Source organism: Podarcis melisellensis (assembly GCF_964234715.1).
Source record: "Podarcis melisellensis genome assembly, chromosome: Z".
NCBI classification, from domain to species: domain Eukaryota; kingdom Metazoa; phylum Chordata; class Lepidosauria; order Squamata; family Lacertidae; genus Podarcis; species Podarcis melisellensis.
Window position 1 is genome coordinate 45,698,642 of NC_138547.1, and position 22,620 is coordinate 45,721,261.

The window sequence follows — 22,620 nt, forward strand, 5'->3', positions numbered from 1 at the left end:
TTATAGCAAGGGATGGATCCCAGAAAATAGGAATTGTCTCTGATAAAGAAGTACAGGTTAAGTTGCTGAATGTGTAAGAACTGCAGTCATTTCTCTGTAAAGTGCCCAGAGTCTGCCCAGATTCCATGATTATGAAAGCTAAGCAGGTTGTGCTTCTGGTCCATCCCTGGATTGCAGACCATCTCAGGACCTGCATGTATACTCCCTTAGTGCCCATTAGGGAAGTAAGAGAGGATGTGCATGTAAAAAAAAAGAAATAAAGGAACATAAGAAGCACAATATGCCCCGTTGCATTTCAAAAATTGCATTTAAAAAAGAAACAGCTGTGCTACCATCCATTCATGAACAAACTGTTACCTCAGAAACCAGGGCAGGGCAGGTTGTTGGAGAGGAAAATCAGTGCAGTATAAAACAGAAAGAAGGAGACAGGCTGTAGCTCAGTGGCAGAGCATCTGTTTTCCATACAGAATGTCCCCAGTCTGATCCCTGGTATCTCCAGATATGGCTGCCTGCCTGAAACCCTAGAAGGCCACTGCCAGTCAGTGTAGACATTACTGAGCTAGATGGAACAATGGTCTTGATTAGTATAAGGCAGCTTCCTGCATTCCTAAGGCAGGGAGCAACCCAGTCAATTATCCTTGGTGGGGCTATAGAGGTATCCCCCCCCCCCACACACACACAACCATACTACAGTGCCTCTATTTTCAGCTATGATGTGTTGTAGGGTGTGGCCGTGTTGTAACAATCAGAGAGGCTTGGACACTGCTCCTTGGGGATAAGGATGGAGGTGCCAGAAGGTTGTCCGAGTGTTTTATCTGCGAAATGTTGGTGGTTCTGCATTTGTCAATGGATGAACTGAGTTTGCACACCATAAAATAGTTCTAAATCTTATTTTTGACACTTTTGTGTGAGGTTGCTCTCTGGTGATGTATAGATTTTGATTCTTGAAAACAAAAAGCTGGCAGGGGAAGGGTGTGTGGAAATATGGTTTTAATTTATTGGCAGAGGTGCCACCTTTTAAGAAGGGTGTTTTTAAATGTAAGGTGGGTGTTTCATCATACTGAGCTTTGAAGACAGAAAGAAAGAAAGAAAGAAAGAAAGAAAGAAAGAAAGAAAGAAAGAAAGAAAGAAAGAAAGAGGAATCTGATTTAAATTGTAGATACTGGCATGAAGCTCATGTATCAAACCAATTCTTCAAGCTGAAAAAGAAGGGCAATTTTTGTGTCAAAATGTGGCGAGTGCAACACTATTTGGGGATGTTGGAGTGTTGGTTCTTCTTCTGCAAAGTAAAGGAGCTCTTAAGATTTGACTGATGGGTGCTGTGAGTCAGTAAAAGGTGAGAGATTTGTACGATCTGAAGACAAACCAGAATATGAGGATACTGCGAATTAGGTCTAGTTCACACGCTGCCCTTTCGTCTAGATTTTGTAAATCACTCTGAGGTGTTTTGCAATCAAGCAGTATATAAATTTAAAAAAATAAATAGATAGACAAATTTTAATGCTATAAAGGAAAAAGTTGCAGGAAACTCCATATTGCCTGTCTTATTTTAATGCAAGTGAATGCAAGCCTAGAGCAACCCATTTCCTGTCCCTTTTTGGGTGGGGGAAGGATTCCCATTTGTCTCCATTGTAAATTACCGTATTTTTTGCTCTATAAGACTCACTTTTCCCTCCTAAAAAGTAAGGGGAAATGTGTGTGCATCTTATGGAGCGAATGCAGGCTGCGCAGCTATCCCAGAAGCCAGAACAGCAAGAGGGATCTCTGCTTTCACTGCACAGCGATCCCTCTTGTTGTTCTGGCTTCTGAGATTCAGAATATTTTTTTTCTTGTTTTCCTCCTCCAAAAACTAGGTGCGTCTTGTGGTCTGGTGTGTCTTATAGAGCGAAAAATACGGTATCTCCTTTTGGTGTTCTTTTTAGGGTAGGGAAAAGGAATCACTCTGAGGTTGATAGCTAAATCAAGACCATAAAATGACAACTAGTGTAAAAGACAACTGAAACCAACTGAATGTGGTTTCTAAGCAGCCTCTAGAATGTTCATTAAAGAAAATAATAACCTTTGTGGAACGTAAATATAAAGATCTGTTTTGGCTATCTGAGAAACCAGAAAATATTATCTCTCCTGTATGACTAGGTGGTGTATTTTTCCCACCCTAACTCTGCTGCAATTTCCCTCTGCTGTTTGCGGCTTGATAAAAATTCATAGGGTAAGGTAAACATCTTTTGCTATGGCTAGCAGGGTCACAGAATCACCTGTAAAGAATTAGGTCACAAGAAAGATCAGGAAATGCGACTCGCTGGACTTAATTAGAGGCTGCAACTGAAAACCCTTAAAAACAAAAACAAAAAAAGCTTCTGTTCTGATTCAAAACTGCAATCTCCATGTTCTGTCATTTTTTGGGTGTTAAAAAACAAATGCATTGGTTCATTTTTATCATTCCCCCCAACAAATTGATACTTAGAAAGCCAGCAATTTGTGTCAGGATCTATATCATGTATTTCACAGTATCAGTGCAAAGATATCACAGTCTAATCCTGCCCTAGATGACGGATGTGTTGAAGCTAACTTCTAACTTCATTAATGTGGGACCAAACCATTCTGTGCATTATTTCAAATTGATGGATGAATGAGTTTTCTTTCCTTTTCCTGACTCATCACCGACCCGCTCACGCCCTGCCATATATGCACATTAAACTCCGAACAAATGAAAACGACATGCAAAGTTAACAGTGTTTCCACAGATTGTTACCCCCTTTAAGGGAGAATAAAATGACATTATTTATTTATTATTATCACTGTGCAAATATTCTTAAACATCTCTGCAGAGGGTCCCAATGGTTATTCGTTAGAGGCCATAATCATTTTTAGCAACTCCCTGGGAGCACTAATATCCATATTAAATTAGGAAGTGTTCAGCATCCTGAAGATACAGGAAACATTTGATCCTCCATTTATGTCAAACTGCATTAAAATAGTTTATATATATTCCCCCACAATAGCTGTTTAGGTTTTTCTCTTTTAAAATGAAGACTTTCACTTCTAGCAGCATTGCCGGTAGATGATGGAATATCTGCATTTTATTACTACAGTTTATTTACAAACCCAAGGCCTGCCAAAGTGCTGATCTGCATATTAAAACAAAATATACAGTAAGGTACAATAAAATGCCATGAATCAATCATTAAAAAAAAAGAAAACACCACAGGACATCAAAATCACTACACAGAATGAGAAAGCCTTTCCAAACAAGTGGCTTAAATTAAAGCATGCTCTCACCTGCCCTACTACCCCCCACAAATGTATGGGACAGAAACCCAAACAAAGAGAAATACTTTTTTTAAAAAAGGCTTACCCCTACTAGAAGAATCAAGGGTGCTCTGAGTATGATTTACTGTTACACATATCTGCATTTCTGTACATCTTAGCCCCCAGTTTTAAGTCTCCTCAAACAGTATATGCACATAAGCTTTAGAAAAAGAAAAAGAGAGATTTAGTTAAGTGATCATGCATCTAATCAGACTTTTTAACAGCAAGGCGCTCACGGTGAAGACCAACGCGATGCTTTTTAGCTGGGCAAGGGCATCAACTGCAAGCATAGCAGCCCGTTCCAAATTTCTGGCCTTTAACTCAGAGCCATATTGCATTTCAGAAACAGCAGCGGGATCACTTCCAGGTTTCTCCTCTGCTGTCTGCACTCGCATTTGAGAAGGACACAATGTGTAACCAGATATATTTACAGACAGAATTGTGGGGGTTTTTTATATAAAGAGAGTGAGAGAATTCTTTAAACCCTGATCATAAACACATTGGTCAGAGGAGGATTTCCCAGTGTTTTGTGATCTCAACCACTGAGGGAGTCCGACTTTGAAGCAGAATGTTTCAGGGTAAGGTGCCAGCAAGTGGGGAGTTTGCCCTAAATTATGGAAAACGTAAAAGTGCAAAAGTGGTGTGGATGAGAATAGAGCACTGCTGGATCTCACCACGAAAGGTCAATTTCACTCAGCCTCATGCTTCCCACAGAGGTCAATCCTGTAGGAAGTTCTCCCCCAAGCGAAGCAAATGGCAGTCTTCTTGCATCTTTCCCTATCAGTGGGGCTGCAGAAGGAGAACTTCCCACTGGATAGTCTCAAAATCCATTTGTGAAGGATGTTTAGAAAGAGAGGGGAAAAGAAAGAAAATGCACCAGCTGTACATAATATTTTCAAAATAGTCTCAGGAAAGCAAAACATGTCCCTGTTTTTCCCCACCACAGAGAATCTGGGAAATGTGAATCCTTGCTTTGCTACACCTGGGGCTAAGAGGCGCATAAGGGCTCTTCTAACTGTGGCTGAACATAGCAGCCAAACAGCAACATCAGGTGTCACAACCAGCACGAAAAACGATCAAGGAGCCTTACACGATGCTTTATAGTCTCCCGTTAAGCCCAAGTGCAAAAGGATCTTGACTTGAAATTAAAATCTTATTTAGAGTTCTTCTTGAGTTATTTTATTTTGTTTTCATTATTTTGCTATCCTTTGGGGCTAAGCAAAATCAAGCTGGTATCTGTCCCAAACTCTTAAACCTGGACAGTATACCAGTTCTTATTCAAGGAACAAGCCCAGAAAGGTTAACCAGTCAATGCAAGCCCCATAAGAGCTGTGCAAGAACAATTTTTTGTATATTTTATTGTGGCTCGTGAGAAGGGGAACTACTGGCATATCATGCCCCAAAGCAGAATTGCTATCCTATATGATAATGGCATGGGTCAGAGTGTGGAATTTTGCCCAATAACTGTTGTGATTTGTACTGAGCAGTGAATACTGCCCAAAATGAATAAATAAGTATGTAACACAGAGGCAGGAAGGTGGAAACTCATCCTTAAAATGCATCAAGAATATACAGTAGGTTCTGATTTTTATTAACCAGCAGTATATGTAACTGATAGAGGAAAAGGGAGCTTTCATGATTTAGACAAATTGGGTTGGATTTAAATTGCAGGTTGCACCCAAACAGTTTTTCAAGAGGGATACAGTTCAAGATGCAAAATGTAGGAAGCAGAATCAGCACAAACCTATAGACTATCCCAAAAAGAAAAGATTTTTTTAAAAAAATATCCTTGGCCTTTCTCTTATGAAATAAAGACAATTCAATATATTTCCACCTGACCCCCAACCCCCGCACACACACACTCAGGGGAAGAAATGTTCACAGAAAAGTATTTCCTTTTTTCACCTTCTTTAGGGAAGCTAGGCCAAATTTCACCCCAAATGTTTTTGATATGAAATGCCTTTGTATATTCTATGACTGGGGAGTTTTGCATTTGGGCAGCAAATGTTTGATGGCCTTTCCAGCACGTTATTTAATCTGAATTTTCATGCAATTGATTTCTATGGCCTTTGTTGTCAATCCTTTTGTATCAAAAGGACCCGGAAGTACTTAACATGAAAGTATAAGTCGTGTTTTCCTGGGACTGGCAGATATTTTAGCTAATATTTAGAACAACAATTTATAATTGTTACTACAGAGGAAATTCATATTGGTTCAGCTGATCAACAGTCAATGCGATTACAAACCTAAAAGTAATTTGAATAAACCTCAAATTGACAATTTAGGACCTAAGAGGCAATCTGCTTATGAAAGAAAAACACAGAATAATTTGTCTTTTTACCAGCTGCACTGTGGTCTGAAAGAAATCAGGAAATATCCCTGTGCTCATTATAAGTGTACTATATCCATTTCATAAACTTGATATAGTCGACTCAGCGAAAGAACAAAGCTAATCATTTTACAAATGTAGCAGCATGTTCATTTTTAAAAAAAACACCTAAATAAAACTTATTTATTGGCTTTATATTTTGTTAACAAATCAAAATGCATTCTATGTAATCGTCCCTAACCAATAATAACCACATCTTAAACGCTGCATTGCTGATGAATTATATGCATTTGGAATAATCAGAATTTTAGGTTTCAGAAACCAGTTTCTCCAATTTAAACAAAGAAATTAGCTATATTAATTTCAATTGTTAATGTAAAGTTGTTTAGCCTTTCTTCGTATATTAAAATAGATAAGGATGTAATGGTGGGGGGGGGGGAATACAAGAAATAAGCATTGGCTTAGGATGCAATATTAAATGGTAACATTTAAATGAGAACCGCTTTATGTATCTCAGGTCATCAAACACATTTCAGAACTTAAAATGCAGGGTTCTTGTTCTCCCCCCAACATACAACCACATACACATACCTATGTAAAAGATACTGGGAGTAATGAAATTGTTATCATTTTAGCTTCATCTGGCATAATGAAAAGTGAAAATACAGGGGCACATTCTAAAAGATTCCTATTTCGACTAAATAGAACAAGCAAGAACAAAGTATTGCCTCCATGAAGGAAGACAGATCCCAGTACCAAACCTTGGAGATTTCCTATTAATTCACACAAAAGACAATGTTATAACAAAAAACCTTAAGTGTAGCTACTCAGAATGGAGGCAGGGTACAAAATGGTTGCTGTGTTCGACTGTTAACTAGGAATAACACACTTTCAACTTTGGATTGTCACAACTGTTCAGTTCTAATTAGCACAATTTAAAAAGTAAAAAAGAGAAAGAGAGAGATTTCCCTCATAGTCAGCATGATTTCCTTTCGAATGTTCCACAGTAAATCATTCCCGTTTGAGACATCATCACATTGATAATGACATCTGCCACTACACTGAAGAAGCAGTTAACACATATTTGAAACAGAAAGAACAAGAACATATTAAGACAGAGAGAAAATGGGTCCCAACTCTAAGCAATTAATTGCAAGCTAATGAAACTTTGTTTTAAAGTGCCTTTAAAACAACAGCCCATTCTCATGTTCATTTCCCCCTCTGAAGCAAAACACACTCAGACTTTGCTGTTTATAAACTTGTAACAACTTAATAAGATAACTTAATAAAACACTTACTTAAGCATACAGCTGCTTTGAATAAAAGAGTTGTTCCCCATATAAAAAACAACAAACCTTTAGAGACTTGTCTCAACTTTTACTGTGATTTCACACACCCACACACCCAAACAATAGCTAGAGAAAATGAGAAGTCAAGTCAAATATTAAACTTTAATTTAATGGCTCAAAGCAACACAACTTTTGCTCTTTTTTTCCTTCAATATTCTGGTGCCCCCTTTTGGCCTAAACTGTTCAAGACATTTTCTATTAAAAAAATTAATAATATACAGTAGTGTTTAACTTGTGAAGTCTTAATTTAGACTATTATTGACTCATCCATCCATTGTTCTCCAGTCCTATTAGAAGCGACTTATCGACCATACATTAAAACAAAATTCTCCATTTGAAGTTCAAAGGCAGTTCTCCCTTCTCTGATTAGGGGGAGGAGGAGGAGGAGGAGGAGGAAGCCTCAATATAGCTTTAAGATCAACATTCCTTTTTTCCTTGATAGAGTTTACAGCAAACCACATAAAGGACACAAAATTGCCAGTCTTTACCTTGGCTACAGTGCATTCAGGAAGATAAACTGATTCCTTGTTGCCAGGTGTTTGGGTTCTACATATACAAAGCGGGAGGAGGGAAAAAAAGACTTTTGAAAAGGTGTAAGAAATTCCTAGTGGTTAGATCCGGAGCTTCCCATGAACTCTGACATATTTGCCAAGTGAGCCTTAAAAGAACTATTCCTTTTTAAAAAAAATAAATAAATATTAAAAAGTCAAGTTTAGAGAGTTAAGCAAAAACAAAACAAAGCCCTAAAAAAAGGTGGGGTGTTGTTGTTGCTGTTTAAAAAAAGAGAATCTCCCATAAACTTGAGGCTGGTTTCTTAAGAGGCAGTAATTATGTTGAAGAAGAGTAACAAGGTCTTTCCACGTTCAACACTGCTGTTCAGAGAGACAGACTCATTTCCTGCCGGGATATTGAGTTCCACTATCTGAAGGCCCAATCAAGTGTGAAGTACAGTATAGTTTTAGGCCAGACTGAAAGGGAAAGGGTTGGCTACTAGCTTAGAGCATGACAACTTTCATGGATTAGTTCAGACCCTATTCTGTTCCTTGAAAGGGTATCACAGCATGAAGAAAGTTCTCAATGCACTACACTTTAATAGCGGAGTAGCTGACCAAAAGCTTCCTTTCGGTATCTATAGAAACAGCCCGGCCAAAATTTGAGGCAAAGTGAAGAATCTTGAGCTGGGGTGCTCTGTTTACTCTTCATTCATAAAGAGATTCCATCTTTGATTTTGGAGAGGAAGGAATTGGGGAGTGAGGATATTGGAGTTACTCCACACACTCATCTCTCTCTCCACACACACATATCCAAAAAATCCGTATTTTGTTGTTTGTTGCCTGCTTCCACAGCTGACTTAACACATGCAAAGTCTGAGCAAATTTATTTATTTATTTTTAAAAGAGAGAGCTCGCTGTGTACTTGGTGTTTTACCCAAAGTCCTGGCACAAGACCGCAAGTATGGGTGGAGGGGGTGGAGGAAGAATGAGGGGGATGGAATTAATCCCGGGAGAGAAAGAAAAGAATGGAAAAGAAAGAAGAGGGATTTCCTGAGTTTGTCCTTTTTTCTCCTCCAAAACCAGCATCAAAAGAGAACAACGCTCTATCCTGAAAGATTGCAAAACATTCAGTATAGGCAGCATTCGCCATCTGACTCTGTAAGCACAGTTATTATAGAGTTCATGGGCTGTACCCAACTACATTTTACTCAGAGTAGAACCCACTGATATTAATTCATTCATTTCAGAGGGTCTACTCTGAGTAGGAACAGCATTACTTACAACCCCATGGCTATAACATCCAGTCTAGTTATTATAGTTTTGTTATTATTATTACTTTTCCTCTTTCAGATACCTCCTAACTTGTATAACGTCTTGTCCGGTGAAGAGTTCTGTAGAACTGGAAAGCTGGCCAAATTTCTGTGACCATTTTTGGCTGGTCCTAATAAAGGCATTGCTCAGTTATGGACTTTACAGGTGTAATTCTTCCTAATGCCCCCCACTGCCTCCACTTTACAAAAACCCTTTCTGTGCTGAAAGGCAAATGGCTGTTTTTGTTTGTATGTTTGTTTGTTTTTCTTTTACATTATCTTCCCCTCTCTAAGCATCTAATAGTTAGCCATTAGTTACTAAGGGCACTTCCAGATTGTCGCTATTTTGGGACAGGATTCTGCAACAAAATGCTCTTCCCTCCGACTTAAAAAAACAGAGCTTTTGCAAAAAGCAAAAGGATGGGGCAATGCACTGGAAAAGGTAGAATAAGATTTATTTGATGCAACATTATCTAACCTCCCCACAAACCAATTGGAATGGATGTTCAATAAATAGCTGGTGTTGTCTAACCTCCCCATGAGCTTTGTGCAAACAGGATGAACACTCAAAAAACAGGTCATCTGGGGGGGGGGGACCTAAAACTCTCCAACATTTTTCTAAGGGAATCTTTGGGTAGACCTTTGTTTCCATACAGGAGCCATTTATCGTGTCCTGAGGCAGAAGGGAAGCATTTATGGATGCTTAATCTGCAAACAGGTTGTTAGCAAACAGTGCTGCTGTTGTTTTTCAGCTTATCAGTATCCCACCCCCACATGTACATGCACCAGGAAGGGTAAATCCGGACAAACAGAGGAGGGAAAATAGAGGCTGTCATTTTAAAGCTGGTGATATCATGTAGATTATATATATATATGCATAAGCAACACCAATCCCACAATAAACCCCCACCTAAAACCATTTGAAGACATCACATATTTGTTCCCCTTGGCATCCTATGTTCAAAGCAGTATCATATCATTTTAAACAGTCATGTTTAAAATATTTCCCCAAATATTCCAGCTGAGAGTTTATTCCCCAAAGAAAGCTACAGTTCCCTGGGAAGAGTGATTGGTTGTTAACCAGGGGTGCCCCACCCTGTATAATCCATCACAAGACACACACCATCTGAATGGCAGTGCCCATCAACTTGTGGGGGGGGGGTGCTGAAATATTTTATTGGGGGGACCGAAGGGACCTCAGCCTCTAGGCGCTGGCTCCTGTGTTTTTAACCCACTCTGAGAATTGCAGCTCTGGGAGAGGAATAGCAGCCCTCAGCCCCCTTAACAAGCTTCAGTTCCCATGATTCATTGGGGGAAGCCATGAGTATTTAAAATGGTGTGATAGTGCTTTAAATGTATAGCATAGATGAGCCTTTGTCTTTGGGGACACCTTCTATACGGGCCCCACTAGAGGACAAAGAGGAAAATATTGTTCAATTATTCTCAGGCATCAGCTCAATAACATCATAGGATAGAGTTCTATGCAAGTACTCAGTTATGGCTGCGATGAGTATGATCGGCAGGGCTGGCCCAAGACATTTTGGTACCTGAGCCAAATCTCAAAATGGTGTCTCCCTGCCTGCCAGGGAAGAAGGGGTGAATTAAGATCTACCTCAGGAACAAGGGGAAAATAAAGATCTACATCAGAATCTGCTGCCCCTGTGGAACCTGCCACCTGAGACGGTCACCTCACCTTGCCTCATGACTGTGCTGGCCCTTGTGATCAAGCATTCCTATTCCTTACAGCAGGTCCCCCCCCCAAAAAAAAACACCAACCCAACAACAACAACACAGCTCCACCTCCTTTCAGTGCAGCTTATCTGCACCTTCCCCTTTATAAGATTGCCAATTTATTTTGCTTGATTGCATATTGTTTCAGGGACTTGTGAATCATGTTCCCACCCTGTATCCAAAATGACACACAGAGGAGTTGGATTTGAACAACTTTGTGCTATTAAAATATTCAGAACTCGAAAGCACCAACTCAATTTGCAGCAGCAATTAAATAAAAGAAACACAAGGCTTCGAAGCTCTGTAAAAAGCCTTGTTCAACTAAGGGCACTTCCAAGCTCACAATAATTTCAGATGGGATTTGTATAGGGTTTTGATTTTGAGGTCTTTGCACAACAAACCCACTTGGCCTCCTCCAAATTGGACTTTTTCTGCAAGGAAAGTGAAGGGGAAATGTCCCAGAAAGTGTGAGATAGCAATTGCTTGGCACAACATCCTCTAACCTCCCCCAAAACAAATAATATTGTCAAGAATAATAGACTCAATAAATAATAGCTGGCAGCATCACAACTGTCTACCAGCTTAGCACAAGCAAATCAGGATGAATTCTCCACAAGAACAATCCACATCTGGAAGCAGACCTTGTCCCAAGCGTTTGGCAGTAGGAAGCATTATCTTGATACAGGATGCTCTCAGAACATGTTGGGAACCAAATCTATCAAGCAACTATCCTTTCTTGTTGATCTTGGATATCTCTCCCCTGCCATGTTCCGTCTAGGGTGACAGAAGACCCCAAACTGTCTGTGGCTGCCTGCAGACTTGGGCCACTTTCAGACAGCCTTTTCATCAAGCATTCCTTCTGATTTGCTTGTGATGATGCTTTCAAGCAAGTATTGCCCCACACTTTCCATTGCATTTCCCCCTTCACGTTCCTTACGTCAAAGACTCTTATCTATAGGAGAAGAAGCAGGTTTGTTGCACAAGACCTCCAGGTCAACAATAATTGCACAACCTGAGTTTGCCATTACAGTACAGGGATTGAATGCTACCTGAAGGTAGCAGCAGTCTGGAAGTGGCCTTAAAGTCTTCCTGGGAAAGTATAGCGAGAGCTCTGCTGCAGGTTTGCAATGGGTTTGTGTGCCCAAATGCGAGAGGCACACACACAGGCTCACCACCCTGGCATAAAGCCGTATGAAATATGAAAATGCTGACATGCGGTCATTGGACTGAGGCAGGGGTCGGCAAACTACATCCCCCGGGCTGGATCAGGCCCACCTGGGTCCCAAATCCGGCCTGCGCTGTGAAGCCAGAATCCGCCACGAAGCCAAGATTCCTGGCAATGGCGACGGGAGGAAGAGAGTGAGTGGCGGTGGCTCTGCCAATCAAATGCCGCGCCTGGTTTACCTCAGTGGTGTTTGATTGGTCTGAGGTCAACCAGGTGCGGCGTTAGATTGGCAGATCCGCCGTATCTTGGCCTCTTCCTCCATCGCTGTCACCGCCGCCCTGGTGCTCCTGTGGGCCAGAGAGTGGAGCAGACAAGCTCCCTCTGCCTACCTGCTTCACAAGAAGCATCAGTGGTGGTGGTGGCGGTGGCAGCCCCTGGGAAGGTAAGTGCAGCACCTTCTTTCTCTAGGTGGGGAGGAAGCCTGTTTTGTGCCACCACCGCCAGCCCTTTGGCGAATGAGGAAGGCAGCAACCCGAGAAGAGGGCTGGGGGTGGGGAGGAGGACTATTTGCCCCTCTTGCAGTATACATAGGAATTCATTTTTTAAAAATATATAGTCTGGCCCTCCATCTGTTCTCCTATTAAAAATTTCACCTCATGCCACTGGGGCACAGTCAGCGCTGGCCCACCCATTAGGCTTGGTGAGGCAGCCGCCTCAGGCTGCAAAGGGTGAAAGATTTGGGCCCCTGAGGTGCACAATGCTCACCACCTCTTGAGCTTGTTATCCGAAGAAACCCTCTGAGAAGAGCAGGGCTGCTGCTGCCACCACCTGTTCCTCTCCAGATTATTTTCTCCCCACCACATTTAGCACACTGAGGGTTTTCTTGGACCATCTCCAGTCACCTCAAGTGGCAGCAGCAGAGGAAGAGGTGTGGAGAGGGAGGAGGAGGAGGCTACAGGAGGCAGGGATGGCAGGTGCCATTTTATGTTTTGCCTCAAATGGGGACATTTCAGGAAACCCTCCTTTATGTGACCATTGGGGTTTAAGAAGAATGTTCCTGTGAGTCCATGTGGAGAGGTGCTTAGAACACTGGCCTAGAACTGGGGACTTGGTTTCAAATTCTGGCTAAGTCAAGAAGCCTGCTGGATGACTTTGGACCAGTGACTATCTCTCAGTCAAGTCTGCCCCTCAGGGTGGCCATGAGGAGAAAAATGGGTCACATAACCCTCCATTAGTTTTTTTAAAGGGTAGTGGGATGTTTTATTTTTTTATTTGTTTCATTTACCGTATTTGTCGCTCTATAAGACGCACCAGACCACAAGACGCGCCTAGTTTTTGGAGGAGGAAAACAAGAAAAAAAATATTCTGAATCTCAGAAGCCAGAACAGCAAGAGGGATCGCTGCGCAGTGAAAGCAGCAATCCCTCTTGCTGTTCTGGCTTCTGGGATAGCTGCGCAGCCTGCATTCGCTCCATAAGAAGCACACACATTTCCCCTTACTTTTTAGGAGGGAAAAAGTGAGTCTTATAGAGCAAAAAATACGGTATATACCCCGCCTTCATTAACTCAGTCCTTGGGGCAGTTCACTGGACACAGATTCATATCTGGTTCTGTTGGGTATTCAGGGTTACATCCCACCAAATCCTTACTTGTGTCCATTAATTTCAATTAAATTTTATTCTAAGTGGCATAGTGGATTCAGCGGCCAATTCTCCCCAGCCTCCCTTTTTTTGGGGGGGGGGATATTGAGTGTGTTTGGCTTGGGGGTTGGGGGGTTGGGGAGGCATTCCCAGGCGATTGCAGGCATTTAGATTTCATTTGGTTGTTACTGCATGCCTCTTTTATTTGTCAAGCTAAACAGGGGCCAGAATCTCCCACTCTTGCATAGGGGCATATTTAGTGTGGTGTTTCCCCCTCTCCCCCCACTAAAACCAAGCCTTGCACTTTTAATTTTTTTCCCTTCTGCTCACAATCTCTATTCAAAGGGAATATTACACCTGCCTCCTTGCAGCCAGGAGGGTTTTTCTTCTCCTTGCCTTCTCTCCACTGCAACTGCGAGTATCTGGGCTTGGACACAGAGGCCTTTTTCTCCTCTTCATCTGCAGAGATCAGTAGATGCCTCCCACAGCGAGCAGCTCAAGGTCTAGATTGCCCCACAATGCTCTCCTCTGGCCTTTGTAGAAAGCACTAATCCTGAGTCGCCTCAGACCCAAAAATTCTTCACACAGAGAATTGGGAGGGGGTGTATTTCCTCCCCCTCCCCCTCCCAAACTTAATCCAGCTTGCAGGCATTGATGCCCTTTAATCACAACCCCAGCTAAGATATCTGGGATCAACAATCATAAACTCCTCCAAGAAGGGACTCAGCTCAGTCCAGACCCCCAAAAGCCCAGTCCTTGGACAGTAAAGCAGGCGCTGACCAGGCCACATGGCAGGACTCCTGGCCCTTATCCTGGTGGTGAACCTACTTGATTCACACTTTTCGAAACAATACTGATCCAATGCACAGCTTGCTTTTGAAATCTGCACTTCCTTGGGGTTTGCAGTGCAGTTCTACAGCTGCAGGATGAGGGCAGAAATCAGAGAATAAAAGAATCACAGAGTTGGAAGGACCACAAGGATCCTCTACTCCAATCCCCTGCAATGTGGGAATCTTTTGCCCAGCGGGGGCTAGAACCCACAACTCTGAGATTAAGAGTCTCCTGCTCCACCAACTGAGCTACATGTCCTAAAGTAAAGTGTGTGTAAAGATGCACCTATTACTGAAAGAAGCACACAAACACACACACACACACACACACACACAAATGCATTATACTAGTGGGTGGTGGGGAGATTGCTTTGCACACAATTCAAGGCCTCATTGATTGATTGATTGATTGATTGATTGATTGATTGATCTTTATTACGGCCATTGGCCCATCACACGACAGTTTCCCATACCACCATAATGTACTTGAACCTCCAAATTTAAAACCGCCAAAACTTACAAAAAAACAGACAAGAACCAAGCAAAACAAAAACAAAAGACCAACATCATACATTACAACAAATTTGTAGCATAAACATCGCCCTCTGCTCATAAATTAATAGAAGACATCAATGGTGATATCACCTAATTACATCCTAAAACATAGATCATGGTTTAAAGGGATTATCCGAGCCACACAGGAGTCCGTTTCTCTTCTTTAGGGATAGGACGCTGATCAAGAATCTGGCAACCATGAGTGATCTTAGGGGGTCATCATCATTTAATAGATATCTCAGTTTGGCTTCAGTCGTATCATCGGCAATTCCCTTAAGATATTGAGCAAGAAACTTGCTCCTGGCCGATAAGTGAAAAGCACAATCAAGAATTATGTGATGCAACGATTCCGATGCCCCACAATTACAATCACATAAGAGCGATATCTGTCCATTGGAGAATCTATTTCTCAGCACGTTCGATGGGAAGGTGTTGAATCTTGCCTTTACAAAGGCATATCTATGAGCTGAGGAAGTTAAAGAATTCAAATAGTTTGGGAGCCTTAAGAGGGGTAATAAACCAAGATTTAGAGGTGAGCAGGTACCATTGCCCAAGATCATTTTCTGCTGCAAGTCCATCTCCTCTAGCTTACAGGTTACTGTTCTTTTAGCTGGAACTATGTCCTGCTCTAGTAATTTGGATGGGGAGATTCCCATTGCCATTATTTTCAGCTGTAAATTTTTTACCCATGGGCTCTGGAAATCATCTCTCCACATACATTGTATCAAGTACAAGTTTGGGAGATTGTGCCATAGAGATAACCAGTGACAAAGTATGTGCTTCCACAGAGCATTTTCCAGGGATACAATATTAAGTTCCATTCGTAACGCTGTATTACTTACACAGTTAGACAGTTTCAATATCCCTCTTAAAAACTGATTCAAGGCCTCAGCTGCTCTCTCTTCTTTTCTTTTTTTCTTTCTTCGTGTGAAATAGTATTACACTGAGAAAAAGAATGCTAAAAACAAACAAAAGGTACCTAAGAGTGGTACAAACCACCAGGTGTTCCAGGAAGAATGGTGTAAATTTGTAACATATTTAGAGACTTATTGTGTACATATAAAATCACTAGCAGGACTGAGATAAAACTCACTACATGAAGGAAATTAACATTCTAATAGGGACGAAAGTGAAGAGTTAGGTTAAATATAGGATGGAGATGTTATAAATGTGCAAAATAAGATTAAAACAGAAAGAAGCCAGAAGAGGGATGGAGGGAAAGTCGCAGCTTGGCAGAGCAAATGATGTAATGATGGTTATGTAATGGTAATATATAATGGTTGTATACTTTTGGAAAATCAATAAAAATAATATGGCAAAAAAGAGGGGCACAAACCACATAATGTGTTCAATGGCAAAAGAAAAGTTAACTCCAGAGTATTCCAGGTCTTGCAGGAAGTCCATGTAAGCTGTTGTAGGTGGTGTTTATTCATGCACAAAACAGAAATTCTGCAAAACAGCACATCATGTGTCTGGTGTAGCCGTGACTTTCAGTATTAGGAGGTGGGGTGTATTTTCCCCAATATAGCCTCGGGTTAAGAACTTAATTCATTCCAGAGGTCCATTCTTAACCTGAAACTGTTCTTAACCTGAAGCACCACTTTAGCTAATGGGGCCTCCCACTGCTGCCATGTTGCTGCTGCACGATTTCTGTTCTCATAATGAAGCAAAGTTCTTAACCCGAGATACTATTTCTGGGTTAGCGGAGTCTGTAACCTGAAGCGTCTGTAACCCAAGGTACCGCTGTGTTCCAAAGGTTCTCGTCCCAAAGCATAAGGTCCAAGCCCCATAATGTTTTCCATTTCTGTATGATGGGGAAGCATGCAGTGGCCAATATAGAGATTACTAGATCATTTACTATAGATCTCTTGGGCCAGTCAGTGCTGGCTGTAACTTACTGGTGAAGCACATGCTTTGCATACAGAAGGCTCCAGGCTCAATCCCAGCATCTATAGGTAGGACTGGGGATGTCCCCTGCCAGAAACCTTGGACAGCTGCTACCAGTCAGTGTAGACAATGCTTAACTAGATGGGTCAAAGGTCTGTCTCCATATAAGACAGCTTCCTATGTAGTCAGCTAGATCAGATCAAACATTTATCTAATCCAGCAAAGTGACCTCTCCAGACAGCAGAACAACTCTTCTTTTCTTATCTCTGCAGTTGCAATCTCCTGGGTGACACGGATGCTGTTGAATGTGCATGTGTACATCCATTTCCCTCCCTCCTACCCTCCCATCTGCACGGCCCTGGGCACTGGCAACAGCTGCTACACCACTGCTTGCAGGGACCAAGTGCCAGTGGTGGTCAGGACTGGAGGCAAAACTGGGCCGAGCAACAAATATAGATTTTACCTTTGCACAGTATGCTAGTTTCCACGCACACTCACGCAACCTTCTCTACCCTCCATCTTGTTAAAGATATAAGCTCAATATGCATAAAATGTAACAATTGTATGCATTGAAGTTTGAAATTTTTTTTGCAAAGGTCTGAAAAACGGGGGTTCACTCTGGCAAAGGCACCAGAAAAGTTTGGATGTTTCAGTTTCAGTATTCAGGCTAACTGGTTACTTGTTACTGGAAAAGCAAGCAGAGTTATCTCTCACAGCAGGAAGGTGAAACCTGAGAACTAAGCATTTGGCCAGCGATGGAGCCAGTAACAGTAGTAGCTAAGCTCTGTGATACTGAACAAGCAAGTTGCTAAGGATCTTTCTCTGGGACCAGAGAAGGGAAAGTTCATTGAAGTGTATTAAGGACCTAAAGGAAGATGGGACTGCCCTGCTAGTTTGTTAAAGAGCAATGTGTTACTTTGTATCATGTAATGTTTATTTGAAACTATTTCAAGGCTGTTTCCAGCAAAGTTTTGAAACTTATTTTGTGGTGCAGAGCATTCATTTCTACTCTGCACAAGGTCCAGATTAGGGATTCCATTACAGCAACTCTTAACACATCCAGACAAGCAAGAGGCATACCAAAGTTCAAGAAAACAGGGGTGCCAACTTGAATAAGATATAGGGTGGGGGCCCAGGTAAGCCCCACCCCGCATAACTTTTCACATGACACAGTGCGCACGCACCATTTGAATGGCAACGCCCATAAACTTTGTGAGGGCCCAGCCCCCTCAAATATTTTATTGTGGGGGCCGAAGCGCCCACAGTCCCTGGGAGTTGGCTCATATGCAAGGAAACATTCCCCAGCCAGACAAAAAACAGTAAAAGAGAGTAAGAGAGTAGGGTGGTGAGTGCTGTGACCTGGTGAGTTGAGGAGGGGGCCAGGCCTGGGGGAGGCAAGGGCTAGTCAGAGAAGCTTGGAGGGGCACATGTGGATCCTGTGCCTGAGATTCCCCCCCCACCCCCGCTTTAGGATCAAGGCTTTAAGTAACTGCTGGGTATGGTCTGAAACACAGCACAGAGCTCCCGGCACCACATTTCCTCAGCGCTGCCTGCAGGGCTTCCTTGCACATAAAGTCATACCTCGTGCTGCGTTTGCTTCATGATATCTGTCAGGGTTTCTGGGAGAGAGGAGGAGATGACAGAGGAGACGGAGAGCGAGTGGGAGGAGGGGCAGAAGGATGAGGAAGAAGATGACGGAATTCTGAGGGAATCCACGAGTCTGAGCAGCGAGTCAGAGGATTCTCAAAAGGGGGTTACCTTAATCAAGCAAAAGGGAGGAGAAGGGAGAAGCGGAGAGGAGCCCAGTGGAAGACAGACGCAGCAAGAGGCGTCTCAGCCGGAACGGAGTAAAGGGGGTGGAGTCGTCAGCCTCTCGGAGGGAGCAGGATTAGGAGAGAACAGAGAAAGGGGGTTGGAGCAAGGTGTTCAGCCGGAAAGGGTGGAGAGCAGAACAAGGGGTGGTGTAGCGGTCGAAAGAAAGGTCAGCAGCAACGTACGCGCGCCAAGTTCAAACGTAGAGGCGCGCGGAAGTGGAGAGAGCTCAGGGGAGGAGCCCGGCCCTAAAGCCAGAAGGAGGGGGGAAGAGGCGGCAGAGGATTCAGCCTCAGGCGAGTCACGGAGAGAGGGAACCCAGGGGGGCAGGAAGACCCTGCGGAAAAGAAAGGAGAGGAAGAGGTGGTCTAGAGCCAGGCTATTAAGTTGGTGTGGAAGAGGGGAGGAGTCAGAGGGGACTTCAGCGGTCTAACGTGACAGACGTACGGCCACGATGCTGAACTGTACGAGAAGCAGAAATCTTCAATAAACTTTTCCTGTAAATAAACTGCAACGGAGTGAGGTCTCTTGTGAGCTGGGACCCGTCCTGGGTGGCCGTGACAGTAAGTCCCCTCTCAGAAAGCAAAAAATTTTTTTTGCGAAGCTCACGAACGGGAGCAGCCATGAGCGCTGAGGAGCAGCTGGTTGCACTGCGGGATCAGGTTACCGCTCTCACATCGGCAGTCATTGCTTCGCAGAAGAAGAATGACGACTTGGAGAAGACGTGCCAGGATTTGCAGGCAAGGTGGGAACACGCGGACAGGGCGGGGGCCCCAGGTTCCAGAGCGGAGGGCATTGCGCTTGGACGGAGGGGGGGTGCCCTGGTTCCGCATTTTAATGGCAACTTGCAAGACTATCCCAATTTCAGGGCGGACGTCGTATATGCACTGCATTTACTCCGTCACGATTTTAAAGATGAGGAGGAGAAAGTGGGGTTCATTGTTTCGCACCTGCATGGGGAGGCCAGGGCTTGGCTACGCAATCTGTGGCGCGAAGATGGACCGGCCCGTCGCAATTCAACTGCGTTCATCAAAGCGATGGATTCTTGTTTTCAATCCTCTGTGGATGTGGACATTGCGCGCCGTCAAATGCACGGGCTGAGGCAGGGGAAAGCGACTGTGCGCCAATACCACTCTAAATTTTTTGCATTGCTCACCGCCTTAGATTGGCCAAAGGACAGTAAGCCGGTCAGAGATCTTTTTTGGGAGGGATTGAGCCCCCCCATCAAGGATGAGATCGCTAGGGGGGACAGACCCCAGACCCTAGAAGACGTGGTGCAACGGGCTTTAGCTATTGGAATTCGACATGAGGGACGTCCGTGGCACGAGGAGGACGGGCCCCAAGCGCGTGCGCAAGCGAGGACTCTCCCTTTTGTGCACAGGGATTTCAGCCGTGCGCACCCCTCGCCAATGGGGAAGGACAGCGAGGAGCCGATGGAGATTGGTGGTGCTAGGGCTCAGAAGCCATCCCAGAGCCCTGTCCCTGGTGCAGCCAAAGCGAAGCCTCCTAGAGGAACCAGGAAGTGTTACATCTGTGACAGTGCGCACCATATGGCGAAAGAGTGCCCCCAGAGGCTCCAGAAGCACACTGCAGCACTGGCAACTGTAACAGCAGAGGTGCAACCAGGGGAGCAGCTTCAGGGAAACGACAGTGCCTGGCTGGAAGCAGAGCTACTGGGGCTCAGCCAGGCGGATCTGTAGACAAGCCCCCAGCATCACTGCAGAGCGTGGACCCTTTGCCTCCCAGACCGGCAGTTCTGCTCACAGCAACACTCCAGTTGCCTGATGGGAGACTCCTCGAGGTTCCAATAACGATCGATTCGGGAAGCAACGCCGACTTCGTGGGACTGCAGTTCGTTAAGCAGCACAACATGGCGCTCCTGCCTGCAACGACGCCTCTAAACGTGGTCACGGTAGACGGCAGGAAGTTGCTGGGGGGGCAAGTGGTGCAGCAAACCCCTCCCATGATGATGCAGATTGGCAACCATCGAGAACTTATTAGTTTCAATGTCACCCACTTATCGGACACACCCATCGTGTTAGGCATGAGTTGGCTGGAGAGGCACAGTCCCGCGGTTGCGTGGTACCAGCGGCAGATCACCTTTTGTTCATCGTATTGTGCTCAGCATTGCTTTCAGACCGATCAGGGAGGAGAAGCCGAGCAGCAGTTGCATCTGGGTATGGTGCAAACAGTGCCTCACAAGTACCAGGACTTCTTGGAGGTTTTCTGTGAGAAGGAAGCTGACAAGTTGCCGCCTCACAGACCTTACGACTGCGCGATTGATTTAGTGCCAGGGGCGCAACTGCCTGCTGCCAAGCTGTACTCCATGTCGGAAGACGAGATGCAAGAGCTTCGGGAGTTCATAGACCATAACCTCAAGCGAGGTTTCATCCAGGAATCTAAAGCAGCGGGTGGCAGCCCTGTGTTCTTTGTGAAGAAGAAAAACACGCCCCAAAAAAGGCTTATAGTGGATTACAGGTTCATAAACAGCTTGACTAAGCCCAAAGCTTTCCCCATGCCCAAGATTGACGACCTTTTAGCGACCGTCAGGAGGGGCAAGATTTTCACCAAGCTGGACCTACGTGGAGCTTACAATCTCATCCGCATCCGGAAAGGAGATGAGTGGAAAACCGCCATGTTCACCCCTCTGGGCACATACGAATACAGAGTCATGCCTTTCGGTCTCCAAAATGGCAGCCACGTTTTTCAAGCATTTATGCACCACGTGCTAGCAGGTCTCCTCTACAAGAAGTGTGTCTGCTTTCTCGACGATATCCTGATTTTCTCGGAATCGCCGGAGGATCACGATAAGGACGTGAGGGAGGTCCTGCAGAGGCTGAAGGACCACAGGCTGTACGCCAAGTTGGAAAAATGCCAGTTTGATGTCAGAGAGGTTGATTTCCTTGGCTACAAGTTGTCCGACGAGGGACTGGCCATGGACAGGGCTAAGGTTCAAGCGCTGTTGGACTGGAAAAGCCCTCGAAATCGGAAAGAGGTCCAGAGGTTCATCGGCTTTGCCAATTTTTACCGCAAGTTTATTAAAGGTTTTGCGAACGCGACGGCGGCTATCACTGACACCCTCAGTTCCAAGAAGAAGAAGTTCGTCTGGACCGAACAAGCGGAGCGGTCCTTCCGGACGCTTAAAGGTCTTTTCGCCTCCGAAGAGCAGCTGCTCCACGTGAATCCCGGCAGACCCATGCGGGTAGAGACCGATGCGTCAGACAGAGCGGTTGGGGCCGTTCTTTTGCAAGAGGATTCACAAGGCAACTGGAGACCGGGTGCGTTCTACTCCCGGAAGCTCAGCAAGACGGAGCGCAATTATACCATATGGGACAGGGAGTTGTTGGCCATTCATGCAGCTTTCAAAGCGTGGCGACACTTCTTAATAGGAGCCAAGCACACGGTGCAAGTCCGCACGGATCACAAGAACTTAGAGTATTGGCGGACGGCTAAGTTACAGACCCAGCGACACATGCGCTGGGCGGAGTTCTTTGCGGATTTCGACTTCAAAATAGAATACATCCCAGGAGACTCCAATGTTATTGCAGACGCGCTGTCCCGAAAGCCGCAATACTTGGAGGAAGCAGCTCCAATCGCAGCAAAGCACATTTTCGCACCGCAGGCGTGGACGTGCGCTACCATCGCAGTCGACCTGGACGCGGTGCGACGCGCGTTGCAAAGGGATCAGTTTGCACAGTCCAAGATGGAGGAGCTACGCGGAGGGTCGCGAGACAACGATGAGTTCCAATTGCAAGATGGACTTTTGACTCGTAAGGGTGCCCTTTACGTGCCCACCGACGATCTTCGAGCCAAGGTTCTGCAACAATTGCATGACGCCCCTAGTGCAGGCCATTTCGGCAAAGAGAAGACGATGGAGTTGGTGGCTAGAGACTTTTGGTGGCCCCAGATGAGAGGAGAGGTGGCGGACTACGTCGCCAGGTGTGATATCTGCCAGAGGTCCAAACCAGTGCACCAGAAGCAGGCGGGATTGCTAGAACCGCTGGAGACACCGCAGCAACCGTGGGAGAGGGTAGCGTTGGACTTTGTTACGGACCTGCCCAGCTCCAGAGGTAAGACGGCGGTGTTAGTGGTGGTGGACTTGTTCACCAAGATGGCGCATTTCATCCCTTGTGCCAAGGTGGCGACGGCAGAACAGACCGCAAAGCTCTTCATCGATCACGTCTTCAGAGTGCATGGACTTCCGCAGTCC